This window comes from Primulina eburnea, chromosome 1 (assembly GCF_022965805.1).
Source record: "Primulina eburnea isolate SZY01 chromosome 1, ASM2296580v1, whole genome shotgun sequence".
Taxonomy (NCBI): domain Eukaryota; kingdom Viridiplantae; phylum Streptophyta; class Magnoliopsida; order Lamiales; family Gesneriaceae; genus Primulina; species Primulina eburnea.
Genome location: NC_133101.1, coordinates 15,713,330 through 15,725,782, shown reverse-complemented (window position 1 = coordinate 15,725,782; position 12,453 = coordinate 15,713,330). Strand labels below are relative to the sequence as shown.

Sequence of the window (12,453 nt, the reverse complement as noted above, 5' to 3'; positions counted from 1 at the left end):
AAATGTTGATCCACCTTATTCTTCCATGGACAATAATATTGGGGACTAGGATCAATATATTATTGGATGCGCAAATAAAGATAATAATTGTTGGCCGAACGTGAATTCTAATGCATCAAGTGTGGCTCGTGGAGTCGTTGCAGTGGCAACAGATGATGAAACATCACGTCAAATTTTTGCTGATTCTGCATTACTGGAAAGTATAGAGAGTGACAGCGAGCCTGACACACCAGTGGGTGATGATTCAGACGAGGAGGGTAACGAGGACGCGTTCGAAAATGTTAGTGAGCAATTACATGGCACAACTTCAGATATAGTTCCACTTGATGTTTCTAATATTTATGAGATGCCACAATTTTTTAGTGCTGTGTATGAAGAACAATGTCCTGATTCTGTAGGTGTGTCATCTGGGTCACAGACGGTCTTTTATAATCCGGAGAAAGGAGAATTACATAAAAACATGGTCTTTAGAAGCAAAAAAGAATTGATAGCAGCTGTTAAAGACTTTTCTGTTAGATGTGTAAGGCGTGAATATCGTGTTGTTGAGAGCACACCGACTTTATGGAAAGTTCGGTGCAAGAATCGATCATCGAGCATGGATTGTGGATGGGGCCTCCGAGCTTGTTTGAAAGCAAATTTGGGTTATTTTAAGATCACTAAATATGGTGATCGACACACATGTGTTTCTAGCCATGTTGGGATTGACCACAAAAACCTAGACAAAAACATGATCGCCTCGAATCTTATTGGTATTGTGCATTGTGATCCATCTTGTGAGATTAAATTTGTTCAGCAACTTATCAAAGACAAATATGGTTATGAAATTTCGTATGCCAAGGCATGGTACAGTTTGAAGCGTGCTGTTGAAAACGTGTATGGCACATGGGAGAGTTCGGTTCGCATTTTGCCAACATACATGGGTGCTCTTATGAAGTTCAATCCCGGAACAATCGTTGAGTGGAGACATTTTCCAACAAACAACCCATCAATAAAAGTTTTAAACTATGTTTTTTGGGCCTTTCGACCATGTGTAGATGGGTTCCGATATTGCCGTAAAATTATCAGCATTGATGGGACTCATTTATGATTCGTGGAAATGGTTTTTAGACCTTTTGTGTGTGCATGTTATTAATGGCCTACCAGGAGTTTGCATTATCTCTGATAAACATCGGGCCATCATTGGAGCTGTCGAGGGAATACCTCAGTTCAATCCTCCGTACGGTGTACATCGGTTTTGCCTGAGACATGTTTGCTCTAATTTCAACACGCACTTCAAAAACGTTCATCTGAAAGACCTTTGTTGGCAAGCAGGATCACAACACCAGGTTCGCAAATTTGACGATATAATGAACGAAATTAAGAACAAGCAACCAAATGCATACAAATATTTGTCTGAAATTGATAAACATAAGTGGACTCTTGCACATGATGGTGGTTGGCGCTTTGGCATAATGACAACAAATATTTCTGAGTGTCTTAATGGTGTACTCAAGGGTGCTCGTCGTCTTCCGATTACAGCAATAGTTAAGATGACTTTCCAAAGATGTGCGGAGTATTTTATAAACCGCATCACAAAATGTCAACGTATGATGCAGAACAACCAACCTTGGCCTGACTATGTGTTGCATAAATTTGAGAAATGGTCTGTCAGATCCAACGAACATAGCGTGACTCGGATCGAGATAAGAGCAAAGCAGGCTACTGTGACAACCGGGGTACGTCCAGGGCGAGGCAAACATGTCCAAGTTGTCACACTAACAACATGTGAATGCTCTTGTGGAAAGTGGACAATCTTCGGAATTCCCTGTTCTCATGCAATTTGTACGGCAAAACACTTTGGGTTAGATCCTACGACATTTGCGCAGCCATGGTTCCGGATTAGCGAATACATAAACACATATGAAGGAAGATTTCATGCTGTTCAAGATGATCACTATTGGGATACACCAGTATTCGAGCTACGCCACAATCCAGTTCGACGTGAAAGAAGAAGATCAGGGAGAAGTAGGACGACCAGAATTCGAAATGAAATGGACCAGCCAACGGTTCGAGAGAGACAACGTCGTCAAAGAGAAAATTCAGCAAGACAATAACACCTTTTCTGTGTTTCATGGCAATCGTATGGTAATGTGCATTATTTCATATATTTATTTTAATATCTTTTTGTTTACTAATTCATATCTAATAATTTTTGCAGGATTATAACTCATATTGGCAATGCTCAATGATGATGTTACTTTTAATATTCGAGACTATATGTACATTGTATGTGAACACAAAATTATGTTTGAAACTAATGTGTTCCTACTTTTGTTTAATGGAATGTTGTGTCCGATTTATGCAACACTTGTGTTCTTTTATTGCTTTTTTATTTTATATATGACATATGTTGTTTATTAATGCATGTATATAATTTCACCGAAAAAGAGAAAAGCCAACATTACCGTTTCGAATATTACAATTAATATGTAGTCTGAAACCATACAAGTAATACAAATTAAATGTTAAACGATTTACTTAATTTCAAAGTAGAATACAATACTAATACAAAGTATACAACAATATTCGATCTACAAACATCCTCCAGTACCACAATGAGGTCGACGTTTTACTCGTTTTCCTTTACGTCTCAATAAACCAACATGACCCGGAGCGACATCATTTACATTTTCTTCAATTACTTCTTCTTCGTTTATATTTTCTTCTTCTTCGTCTGAATCATCATCATTCACAGTGCCTCTGAATTCGTTGTTTGGTGTTCTCATACACCAAATATCTGAATATCTTGGAAATGGAATTGGTGATACGTTATAATTTGGATTCATCTGATCTGCGTTCCATCCATATCCACCTGTAAGCATATCCGTGAAAGAAGGAATATATGCGTCATTCGGAGTTTGGAAACCATGATCCTCGTATGTGTGAACCTGTGTTGACGAAGCATGGTAATCTGTAGCCTGAGAAGTTCCTGCATCATTATTGAACTCCCAATGTGGATGAGACGAATCTTCAAAATGATGTGAATGGGATGATTCTTGATTATGATGAGGATGAGGCAACTCTTGAAATTGACGTGGCTCCGACGTACTAACTAGCATATCACATAATCTCTCACCAAATTTTATAGTTTCTGTGATAGCAGACTCCAGTGCCTCACGAGGCTGCTCTTGTAATGATAGTCCACGAAACCAATTCCTCAAAATTTCTGCATCGTTCCTCTGAAAACATAAGCAAAAATCATTAAATGCGAAAATAATTAAAATATTGTAATTTCGATTGGAATAAAAAGTAGGTTACAACAACTTACCATAACACATCTCACATTTGCATCACCGGGTCTATAACCATATTCTGCTTGCGCATCGATAGGGGTTATGAAACGACGAGTTATGTTATCATACCACATCGAATACTGACGTGTCATACCCACGTTTCCGTTTGTCGGTTCACCCTCAACAATCAAATTGAGCCTATCATTCCATGCACATATGCTTTTTTTATGATGTTCGGCCCAATTATATTTTCGCCTACCTTGTCGGGTGCATTCGTGAAATTCATCCCCATCAAAAGCTGGCCCTGGAATGTGCTGCAACTGACCAAATTGTCGGAGAACTCGGTCTGGGCGGTACATCTCCACAATGTTTTAACATATAAGCGGGCACACCGAACGCCAATATTCTTTGTCAAATTCATTAGAATATAGCACCCATTTGAACTACAATGAATGCAAAAGGAAAATCAACTACGATGAAAACTTTTACACATATGTAACTAGTAATTAATATATTTAATTATTTGATAACTACCTGGTTTGGCTCCATCTTATCTAACAAATCACGAATCACTCGCACTGAGTGATTCGTAGTATGTGTCCACGTGAAACTGCGGTTCCACCTGAATGAAATTAAATTGGGAATAGATTTGCAATCAACATCACAAAAATACATTTACCCAAAGATTTATAAATATACCTTTCACCAAATGGAGGAAATGGAAGAATTTGGTCATTGTGATCATCGTCATCTGGAATGTCACCAAATGGATCTGGACAAAGAAAGGTGATTCTAGAAAGTGCCCAAACCTACAACAATAATACATAAACGAAATATAATATTAATAAATGTGCAATGGAAAAATATGTTATGAAATAATCAAAAATTGCTAAAATTATGTATACCTATAAAATGAAAATTGGTCCTGCTATTTCACCTTTGCCAATAGTTGATGCAGTACACAGTTCACGGTAGAGGAATGCTAGTACAGCACTTCCCCAATTGTATTTTGAAACCTGATTCGTGTCTCGGAGAAGACGTAAGTACATCAAATTTACGGAACAACCATCTAAATCAGGTAACATACATCCTCCGATAATCATCAATGCCACGCACCGAGTATACCGCTCAACTTCTACATGTGTGCTATTATCGTTGATCAAAATTGATCTACAATATTGATCCAGCACTGACATTACCAATTTATTACCTCTGAATTGATTTACGTGTGGCATAAAACCCAACCATTCAGCACATTGACTTTGCCACACGTGTGGCTTAAAAGATTCGTCAACGCCAAGTAACAGCAAAACCGTTAATATTTAGATTCCATACCAGCTCAACATCTTGCAACGTTATTGTTGCCTCACCAACACGAAGATGAAATGTATGAGTCTCTCTACGCCATCTTTCAACGAGAGCCGTAATCAAATGATTATCATATTTGAAGAATCCGCAACGAATAATGCCATAAAGACCCATATCATTTAAACGTGTAAGAACGCGATGATGCAGTATTTTATCTTCACACAATTTGGATATAATATTGTCGGATCGCCGCACCCTTAAAGTTCTATCCAAATTGTTTTTTGAAATGACACTTGATATATGAGTTTCTTGTCTATATAAAACATTACCATCTATTGGTCCAGCGTTAAATTCCATCTGTATTTCATATATAAAAAATTACCAGTTAGAAATAAATACATATTTATATATAATTTCATTGTAATTTAATTGATATAAATTTAATTATTATAGTCCATCTTAAGACACTATTTTTTAAAATATTCTTGTTTGATAAAAATTTAATTATATAGCATTGCATTAATTTATAATCTTCAACTATCTGTTTCACTATTACAACTTTTATTTTTGATCAAAAAACATTTGACTCATTTTATTCCCTAAAATTTCTCGAATAATAATTGAAATAAATATATTATATTACGTGATCTTTAATTTAACACTAAAAAATAATAAACATATAAAAGTTTATCTTGATGATTAAATTCATGTCTAATAAATTTTTTAGATTTTATTTTATTATTTATGTCTAATATTTTAATTAAATGATAGTACTAAATCATAATTTTTTCTCCTACATTTTACAAATTATTAATATTACAAAATATTAGATCTAATCTAAAAAAAAACGCTACTACATACAAAGTAATAACTTTAGTACGAAATATTACAAAATATTAGATCTAAATTTTAAATTCTTAAAGAATAGTTAGAATATAATTGTGAAAATGATTATTTATATTAACAATGTCGATATTCATAAAAACAATGTAAAAAACTAATTAACATATTTAACAATTAACATAATTAATATGTTAGTTTGATTAGTTATTTAATCTAATACTAAATTTAATTATGATGATAATAGGAAATAATCCCTCTTATTTGACTTAATTTAACGAATTAAGATTAAAAATTTCTAAACATAAATTAAAATTAATATAATACAACCATCAAATAAATTAATTGAATACAAATAATTTTAACAACACTTAGAAATATTATTTACCTGAGCACGATAATTTCAATATCTACACTTCCTGAAATAAATCAAGAGACATGAGATATAAAATTAGTAGAATTCAAAATTTTATCATACCTTTGAAAAATGAAGTGAACTTGATATTTAAATTTGCCCGCCTATTGCAGTGACGGGCAAGCATTTGAATATTTTAAATTTGCTCCCTCCCCCGCCTCCCCTACAGGCGGGGGAGGTGAAAGAATTTGCTCCCCCCCTTTGGAAGGGCGGGGGAGTACAAGTTTTATTTTTTTTATTTTTTACAATATTTTTATAAATTTTAGAAAAGTACGTTAGATTGATAAATGATATTTAAAAGTACTGTAATTTGATAAAAAAAACCCCATGAATTATGGTACCAAGTTAAAAATAATATAAGTGGTACCAAATTATTTTTTATTTTTGGTGGCAATTAATGTTGTTGAAGGTTCGTCTGCCCATTCGCCTATTTACTCACACGCAAACTAGTGTACCTTACCCTAAAAAAAAGAATAATAATGAGTGCCCCTGTCCATGGGGAATTTTGACTTTTCAGACCGCCCTTCATCATGTGCAAGCAAGCTTCCCTACTACAAATACCGTCAACTTCAGTTCATTTTATTTTTTTATTATTTGAACTCTAATTTAATATATAAAATGTATTCGTAATATTCTACTCACATTTCTTGTGTAACTTAAGTTTACTCATACCGATCTTCCTAAAATTAAAAACTTCGGTCGTTTTCGTTCAGAACTTTATGTTTCACAAAATTTCCCAAAAATGACAACATTGGTCGTCGTTTTTTCGTACGTATCTTATTAAAATTCAAAACATTGGTCGTTTTCGGTTCACTGTTTCACGAAAATTTTATATTTAGCTCGATCCCCATTTCCAATTCTTTAGGTAAGCCGTAGTAGTCTCATCCTAGAGTTTTCAATAATATTAATTAAAATTTAAATAGAGGAAATATCCATTTGGCAAATACGTAAAATAGTTGGCAACTGACGTAAGAAGAATATTATATAATAAAGCACAAAAGTGGGAATGACGAGAGAAATCACATGGTGTTTGAACAAACTTTTACTTGCAACTCGTGCCTTGCGCAATATCCATTTCTCAAAACACGCTTTCTCACCAATCGAGGCAAAAACTCGGCCGGCTCCACAGTACCCTGTTTTCATCCAACTGCATACGTCGGAAGGGACTTTCACAAAAGTTCATTCCACAGTGCACTGGGAAAGAAAGTTGCAAATTTACCGCATAAATAGATGCTGCCCACTCACTAAAGCACCGGATTCCGGAAAAAGTTCAGATGGGCACGAACCCGTTCGTTCTTGATGAGCTAACAGTTACTAGCAAGAATTTCAAGCCTGCCATAGAATAGATTGAGGTACAGGGAATGACCCCGATTCACCAAGAACTCGAAACTCACGGTTCTAGGAATTAACAGATTCAGAATAATATGAACCATGGGTAAATTACATAATTTTACAGAAACCAAATTCAATAAAATGGGACATAATTTCCAGTTTACAATATGCATTGCTCCAGCAAGCGAAAACAAGCAGAAGGAAATGACAGTAAAGAAACAAAAACCAGAGGTATCCATCCCCTTTCTCCTCAAACAAGCCACTATGAGAAATAGTAAACACACAATAACATTTTACAAATTAAAGAACGGAAGCAAAAAAATTCTACTAAATTAGCAGTGTAACCTTTTAACACTGCTAAGCCTTTTACTTTAAGACAAAAAAAAAGTTAGTAAACGAACGAAGAAAAAGGTCAATGGTATTGCCAACACTAATACTAAAGCTTCACCACCTTCTTCCAACCTTAACTGTGAGGTAAAGTTGCTCCATCTGTAACAAGGAAGATTGAGCCCCAGACCCTACAGCAAGATTCATATTTGGCTTGTTAGAAACCCGTGAATGATTAACCACTATAATGCAGACTAATGGAGGAACATCGGCTTCCATTAATATTACTCAAGAAATTGAACCTAACTCGTTGCTTCTACTGTGTTAGTGAGACTCCAAACTGCCTACAAACCAGTATGAACATTTGCCACAAATTGGACTTCTAAAAGGTCAGATTTCCAATTTCCATACTATGTTATCCACACTGCTATCTCGAGCATTCTCCAGGGCAGCAACTTTAGTTCGGTGTGCTGCAGGGTTGATGGATGACTTACCCCTTTCTTCTAGAGGCAGTTCACAAGCTTCGCTAATAGAACCTGATCTCAAATCAGCCGGTGGAATGAAACAGTCTACTGATAGCCCTGGGACGTTAAAGGCGACCTCTTCAATTGTCCAAGCTTCTTCCATCCTGGTTTTTGTGTGGCTCATTGCCATCTCTCCAAAACGGAAAAGAGTAACAACAGAACGGCCAGAATGAGCTATCATGATCCCTTCAACAGGTCGATAATCATCTAGGAATGAATTAATGGTTGTCTCCCAGTATACAACATCGCCTCCATTTGATTGGATTCGTGTAAGATGTGAATCCTCCATGTGAACAAGAAGCCCTGTCTTTTGGCTGAAGTAGCCAAATAGAACATGCCGTATAATTTCTGCCGGCCCTTCACTTCTCGCCCTCAATGTCAGAGGATCAGTAGAGAGCTTTAGAATGAAGCAGTCTTCCCCATTGATGTTCTTCTCCCCAATGCAAATGGCATCTGCAAACATACTCGCAGTAGTTCCTGGATCAATTCCCTGGAAGTTGAAGGAGAAAACCCACAAAATATCAGAGGCTTTATCCACATAAAAACCCATTAAAACTGTGCAATATAAGAAAGCCTGCTTCAAATTTAACCTGAAGTGCACGGCGCAAGGGCCGAACCGGACCCTTGGCATGTGTGTGCACCGAGCCAGGGCGTATGCCTCCACACTAGCTTCCCGTTGCAGCCGGCATGAACTTTACTTCCCCCAACTGCAAGCTCCACATACCACTTGTCTGGATTCATCTGCCACAGGACAAAACCACCAGACTCGGCAGCTCTTGCAGCATTTCTATTCTTCACCACCTTTGTAGCAGTTTCAAATTCTGAAGCTACCATCTTCAGCTTTCCCATGGCATACGCATTCTTGATGGAGTTCTGCACTTTTTGCCCTCCAGATGCAGCAGTATACTGTTGTAAAATGTACTGGGCAGATGAAGTTTCCTACAAAATTGAAAAAGAACTGATAAGATTAAATAGTAAGCAGTTATCCTTAAAATAGAAGATAAAGTTGATGTCAAAGACCGGTTCATCGAGTAAAAGAAAATGACACACACAAGGGAATCCCAAATTTTCTACACTTACCAGAGTCAAGATTTTGGCTCCAATTTAATAGTCCAATAAACACTCATCATCAAAATATCTATATCTTAATTTGATATACAAAGCCATACAGAGTAGATATAATTATTTTCTACCCAGAAACAGAAATCAGAAAATCTACTCGATTTTTCACCAAATCCCAACTCTAAATCAGTTCTTCTTTGACCGAACAAAGGAAAGCACTTAAAATGGATGCATACATTGCACTCTTAGGCTAGTCACTAAGTATGTATGCAGAAAATATTTTCACTCATTTTCTAATCTGATATCCACCCAAATAAATTTCTAAAGCCAAAATCCAAACATTTGAGGGGACCCGAGAATCGAGCACAGGCACAATAGCAACAAACTCATACTAGTGAGTGTATAGCTGACTGTATGTATAGATGACAATACATACAATGGGGGTGTCCTTAATACTGAGATGAGGAAAAGGGTCACCGGTGCTAACGTGCACCGGGGCGAGTGGTGCCCCCATCACTCCAAGCAGAAGTCTTAGATCGGACCTTTTGCCCCCATACACATTCTCATTCACGGCCAATGACGGGTTCCGAATCAGCTGCCCTCGGACCCATTTCCCGAGACCCGAACCGACCCTCTTCGACTCCCCGATTTCCCCTCTTCCTGGAGCGGTCCCTCCATCAATGGAGTCAGCGTCTCTCCCACCGGCCTCAGGCTACCCGATCTCGCAATCCACGGCTCGGAGTTACTCGTGCTCACCTTCTTCCTCCGGAGAAAACCCGAAATAGGAGACGCGCTCCGGGCAGGGCTCATGGAGCGAGACCTCGACGGAGACAACCCACGCACGACCTCCTCCTTCAACGCTGAGAAAAACCCGTGTCTCCTCTCCATTGTAGAACCGAATACCGCAACCCAAACTCGCTCACGAATTCGCACGCACCCAACGGTTATACCCTACAGAAAGAGAATAAACCCAACCATTTGCAACATGAATATTTCCTTATTTTCCATGAAAAAAAAAGAATATCTTGCTGCTAAAGAACGACAAAGCGTGAGTATATTTTCAGTTAGAGGAATGGGGAGGCGATGAAAATGGGGAGGAAGTGGCGGTGCTTAGCGAGAGTGGTAAGAGCAGCAGCTTAACAGTGTGAAAGCGACTGATGACGATAGAGAGATTGTGGCCGCTTTGTGATATTAGTGGGGAGACTGAGAATCACGCGCGAGGTGAAAAGGCGACATGCTAACATGCCCTAGTCAATTGTTTCTATCATGCACCAGTGCTACATCACTTGTGAAATTTTAGAATATAAATTATATATTTTTTAAATCGAATATTTATCGTTTTATTAAAAATAAAAAAAAATATAATTAAAACTTATAAATTGTAAAATCATTCATAAAATATTTTGTCAATCGCTATTAGTCATATGTCAATAAATGATATTATTCTTACTGATAATAATCGATCATTCGACATTTGTTACGATACTAATAATAGAATAATATGTTTATCGTTTTATTAAAATTTATTTATGATAATATTGATATAACTTAAATATTTTAATTTTATATTATAATTGAATAATATTAAAATATTTACATTATTTATAATTATTTATGTATGAATATTAGTTGATTAATTTTGAAATATTTATAACTTTATTATTATTTGTACATATTTTTGTCCAATTACGTTTAGATGGATCGGTTCGACTAACCTAAACTCATTGAAAGCTCTATTTGAACTATATCTATATCTGATTAAACCGTATTCACATTGTAAAAATAATGAAATCAAACTAATCCTCGATCAAAGTGGAATGAAGTAAGATCGATAGAAATTTAAAATATAATCTTTCAATTAATATGTACTTGCACATAATTTACAAAACAACGTACTCAAAAATCAAATTTTATTTTATTTTTAAAAAATTATTCTGATATTTTATAATTTCTAAGCAAGCGATTTGATTGACCAGATTTTGTTAGTATTATTAAATGTAAAAAAAATTATTTATTTTTAAATAATATAATATTAATTTGCAATAATTTAGATATTGCATAATATGTTAAAATATATCAATCATTTAAGAAAATTGTATTATGATAAATATTTTCTCATCATAATTTTAGTACAATAATAAATTGATAATAAAAATCGATTATTGAACATATTAAAATGTCCCTCAAGAGTGTGGGTCATGTGAGACCGTCTCACAGATCATAATCTGTGAGACGGGTCAACCCTACCCATATTCACAATAAAAAATAATATTCTTAACATAAAAAGTAGGCAAAAACTTGTGTGAGACGGTCTCACGGGTCGTATCTGTGAGACGGATCTCTTATTTGGGCCACCCATGCAAAAGTATTATTTTTTATGCTAAAAGTATTACTTTTTATTGTGAATATGGGTAGGGTTGACCCGTCTCACAGATTATGATTCGTGAGACGGTCTCACATGAGACCTACTCAAGTAAATAATACTTTTTCATGGGTGACTCAAATAAGAGATTTGTCTCACAAATACGATCCGTGAAACCGTCTTACACAAGTTTTTGCCGTCCCTAAAAATGAGATCTCCTTCAATATCAAATTTCCAAAACTCGATCTGATTCAGTTATAATTTTCGACGTGGTTTGATCATAAACCAATTTAGCCGGTTTTAAATTTAACGGATTGGGAAAAAATTAGGGGACAACTTTAATATATTTTTATAAAAAAAACAATGATTTTTTTTTTCTAGAACATTTTGTTTTATGAATTTTCCATTCATCAAATAAAATTTGGGCATAATTTACATATACACAATAACATAAAAGGTTGCGTATTATAAAAGGTACACAAATGAAATTCACACGTGCGACAGGAATCGACGAGTTTGGCAACTTTAATTTGTTTAAAATGACGTCGTTTTGATATCTCAATCAGAGGAACTTTATCGGAAAATTAATGTTTGAATGTTTCTCATTCCCTTTTGTAAAATGTAATTATTGGTAATTCAATTACTTTAATTTAATTCATAACGGTTGTTTGAGATATTGTTTTGGAGTAGGTCTCTTGTGAGACGGTCTCACGAATCTTTATATGTGAGACGGGTCAAATCTACCGATATTCACAATAAAAGTAATACTCTTAACATAAAACGTAATATTTTTTCATGGATGACCCAAATAAGATATCTGTATCACAAAATAAGACTCGTGAGACCATCTCACACAAATTTTTATTATCGTTTCGTACGTGACGACTTTAGTGGGATGCTGGAACACATTACTGGTAACAGTAATAGTAACAGTAAAAGAAAAAAAAATACAATTATTTGGTCGAAGATTATATCTCTCGATATATAAGGTGTTTCGAACTACCACATGAG

At 35.5% G+C, this 12,453-nt stretch overlaps 1 pseudogene; it reads right to left on the bottom strand.

Annotated features, from left to right (window-relative positions):
* Positions 1-7,283: 7,283 nt before the first annotated feature.
* Positions 7,284-10,293, bottom strand: LOC140828313 (uncharacterized; annotated as a pseudogene).
* Positions 10,294-12,453: the final 2,160 nt, after the last annotated feature.